Genomic DNA, 4,423 nt, shown 5'->3' on the forward strand with positions numbered 1-4,423 from the left:
TTTTTTTCCTCATTACTTTAAATTTGACAATTATCTATTTATAATTTGAAAGCTTTAAATCTGTAGTTTACAAATATGTAAAGATATGAACGGTCAGATTTCTAAATATAATGACTTTGTAATACCAATTTGATTTTTTCACAAATGAGTTGGAATGACAGTATCGATTTCTCACTGTTGTGCATATTTTTGCAACTGCGATTATCTTCATATCACTTTCAAGCATATTTATAATTATCTTAAATTTTTTATGCAGTTTACCAACATTTAAGATATTCATGCAGGCTCATTGATGTGTGGCAGTGAATATTGTTCATGGTGCATCTGTTCAATAGCACGAATTTGTTAAACTACATGGCGGGCTTTAGGCAATCTTTTTTATCCCGCCATTTAATGTTTCTGATATGTGTACCTTATATATTATAGGCTATAAACATTGTAATGAATGTTTTGTGCTTGAATAAATTATTCGTATTCGTTCGTATTCGTATATATTCTTTCATTATCATAAATAGCACTGGATAGTTTTCTTTTATAGCTGGCAAGGATAAATGAAGCAATGTCAAGTCAGTAACTGGTGAAGTTCAGCAGATGATACGAACAACAGTTAGAGTTGATCAATAACATTTATTAAATTTTATTTGAAAATATAACAGGTATAGGGTAATACATATACAAAAAGTACTTATCAAAGTAAACAAATATATACTTTTAACAGTGTGATATCTATTGGTTATATAAGATAATACAATCAAAATACAATGTACTGACAAGCGTCTCGTTACCGTCTCTGTTCAAATGTAGCCCGTCTCTACCAATAAGCTGTCTGTTCGCTCTTGAAAATAGTATATGTATAAACAACCAAATAAATAAATATATTAACAACCAACTATATAAATGTCTATATTGAAGCAACATATTCTAAGTGCCCGTGTTCGGGCTTTTTTCTTCAATGCCTGTGTTCAATTATTTTTACAACACTTGTCAAAACTTACTATAGAAATTAGGCTGTCGGATTACATACAGCCGTCTTTGAAACTGTTCATTTATTCTATTATGTGACTGGAACAGTATTATATAGAATGAGATACAGGATCAGGACTTACTGACTTATATGTGACCATGACTGAGAAAATGGGTCCAGATGAGGAATTTTGACATTTTCAGATTTTTGCATATTTAGAACGTATATTCATTTAGAAATAAATCCTGAAAATTTCAGATGAAAATCTTCAAAATTGTCAATTTTATGACAGATTTTGTAACATAGATATTAGAAGTAAAAACAGTACATTTCAGTTATCCTTTCTTTCTAGTTTATTTCTCACATACTGGTAATGGCTAACAATTCTGAAATAAATTTATCTTTTGTTACAATTGCATGATATAAGTAAGATCCCTTCTTAATACACAAAATGATAATCAATTAAAATCTACAACAATTTCTATAAAAATATTTCTAAAATTGTGTTACCATGGCAACAAATATATTAAAATTCCTTTTCTATGATAAAACTTAAAAAAAAACATGTTAGCTTGAAATAAGGATTTTAAAAAGTAAAATATTTTAAGGCATATGTATTTACAAAACTAAACTGAAAATTTCCCATGAAAATATTAAGAATGTTTGGTTTTATGACAGTTTTGTAACATGGGTAATAACCATAAGAATAAGATAGATTTGGCATTGTTTTTTCATAACTTGTCTTTTACATGCTGATAATAAATGACTACTTTGGAAAAAAAGAACCTTCTATTACTATGAAATTTTACTTTTGTGATTCTTACTTAAAACAGAAAAATACAGCTAATTTAAATCTTTCATATTTTCTATGAAAGCATTATTCAAATTGCGTTACCATGGCAACATATGCAATAAATTGCTTTTTCTACAATAGTACTTAAAAATAAAAGCTTAATTTAAAATAATGTTTCTTGTAAGTTGAATATAATGAAGTATATGTATTCGGAAGTAAAATTTGAAAATTATGACAGATTTCGTAACATGGGTAATAACCACAAGAATAAACTATTTCAGTCGTTGTTTCTTCAGTTTGTGTTTTCACTTATTGGTAATCACTGGTTATTTTTAAATAAATGAATCTACTTTTACAAAGAATATTTAGATATTCACTTAAAGTGCAAAGATCTAGCTGGCTAAAGTCCTTCACATTTTCTATAAAAAACATTATTAAATTATGTTACCATGGCAACATATGCATTTGATTCTGTTTTCTACAATAGTACTTTAAAATAGAGCTAAATTTGGAAAAGTGTTTCAGATAACTTGAATATTATAAAGTGGTATGTATTCAAAAATATTATCTCAAAATTTCATGTTACAAAATAAAAATGTTTTGTTTTTATGACAGTGTTTGTAACATGAGTAATAACTATAAGAATAAGACATTTCTGTCATTGTTTCTTCATAACTTGCCTTTTACCTGCTGGTAATAAATAACTATTTTGAAATAAATGAAACATATATTACTATTGATTTTTTTTTTTTTATTGTTTATGGTTATTTTAAAGTAGAATACTAGAAAGTATAGCTAATTAAATTTTTTCCATATTTTCTAGGAAAATTGTGTTACCATGGCGACATATGTTTTAAATTCCCTTTTCCTACAATAATACTTAAAAAACAAGAGCTTATTTTAAAAAAGCATTTCTAATAAGTTAAATATTCGAAAGTATAATAAGTATTCCGGAAAGAAATCTGAAAATTTCACATAAAATCTTTAAAACAGCCATGTTCTGTAACAAAAGTAGTTATGTAAGAATAAACATTTCAGTCATCCCTTTCCTCATAATCTGTTTTTCACTGGCTAGTTATAACTCACAATACAAGAAAGTGAACATTCTTTTACCATTACATTATATACTGTAGATCCCTTATTGAAATACAACTCCATAATTGCAATGAAATATAATTTGAAATATGTTACCATGGCAACATACATACTAAATTCCTTTTTCTAAAAATACTTTAATAATTAACACAACAGCTTAACTTTTGATGAAGGTTACACTGCTACAAGCTCTGGTGAAAAGTAGATATTTATTTCCAGCCAATACTGTAGGTAACTGAAACTACAACCTTTACTTGATGTTTAACCTTAACAGCTAGACACATCTATATGAACAGCAAAACAGGCTAAAGTGTTGTGTATTAAAACGTTTGAATTCAACAACAATATCTATCTTTTATATTCACTTCCCTTTTTCAGTTCTCAGAAAAATCCTCGCCAATCACAATTTCAGTTGAAGTGGTTTGGGACAAACAGAATCCTTTGACTTTTCAGACAAATGCTATTCTCTTATGAGTTCATACAGGTACCAATGTCAGCCTTGTGTCATTCCATGTCAATAATATTCGTTTGGCAAGGGGGAGTAGATTTTAGTAAGTTAACTGGACTGTCACTTTTAACACTAACAATTCAGGTGTTTCTGCAGACATGATAAAGTGGTAATACTTGGTTATCTACTTGGTTATCTTCTTCATAAGTTTAAAATATTGTGATAAGATATTTCTCCACTGGTAGAATGTGACAGGATTTAAATCATTGTTGACCAACTGTGCAGTGTTATGACCTTTTTTGATGACTGACACACTGTGTCAGCAATATCATGTATTATTAAAGGTCTCAGCATTCACCCTCCTCCACAGATTCTTCTAAATTCAAAAGTGCAAGTCAGATTCAAACTTTGCATGGTCTGTGATCATTGTTGAATATTCAATCGATCTGTGATATCCTGTAACAAATAAGTAAAACATATTATTTTAAATAATTAACATTGGAGTCAATTTATTTAATAAAAGCAGAGTTATCACTATTTGACAATAGATGATTCTTTAATTTCTTACAACCAATGCTCTAAAATATTGACAAACAGACTGACAACAGCTTGTTGTCAGTATATAAAATGTACTTTGTAGAATAGGATGTTCTAAAAAAACATTTTTTTTGCATTTACTGGGTTAACCCTTAACCTGCTAAATTTGTAAAATTGACTACTCCATCTTTAAATAGAGACAGTACCGTTTATAGCTTATAGGAGGTTCTCATAGAAAATTTGCTAAGTATCAAACACTGCAGATCATGATCAGACTGCACAGATGTGCAGGTTGATCTTGATCTGCACTGGTTGCAAAGACAGACATAGCTGCCTCATGCAGCCTAAGGGTTAAAAGTATACACTGTTTTAACAGCTATCAAAAATGGTTGTTACCTAGTAAAAGTCTCCACAGACCGTACCACAGCAAGATGTTATTTCTATTCTAGCTAGCAGTATTGTCAAAATGGAATACCAATACAGGTAATGATGTACCATGCTCACAAGTTGTCTGCCCCTTAACCAACTGAGTTGTTCATAAACAAGAGAAACACTTGCCTTCCTGAAAAAAGATTTAAAAGTCTTT

General features: G+C 29.1%; 1 long non-coding RNA gene across 1 annotated transcript; it reads right to left on the reverse strand.

Moving 5' to 3' along the window:
- Nucleotides 1-1,293: 1,293 nt before the first annotated feature.
- On the reverse strand, nt 1,294-4,368 carry LOC128551873 (uncharacterized). Its single transcript, XR_008368908.1, has 2 exons — nt 4,234-4,368; nt 1,294-3,756 (listed from the first exon to the last, which is right to left on the reverse strand). It is a non-coding gene; the product is annotated as an uncharacterized LOC128551873 (long non-coding RNA).
- Between the last annotated feature and the right edge of the window lie 55 nt (nt 4,369-4,423).

This window comes from Mercenaria mercenaria, unplaced genomic scaffold (assembly GCF_021730395.1).
Source record: "Mercenaria mercenaria strain notata unplaced genomic scaffold, MADL_Memer_1 contig_1788, whole genome shotgun sequence".
Classification (NCBI taxonomy): Eukaryota; Metazoa; Mollusca; class Bivalvia; order Venerida; family Veneridae; genus Mercenaria; species Mercenaria mercenaria.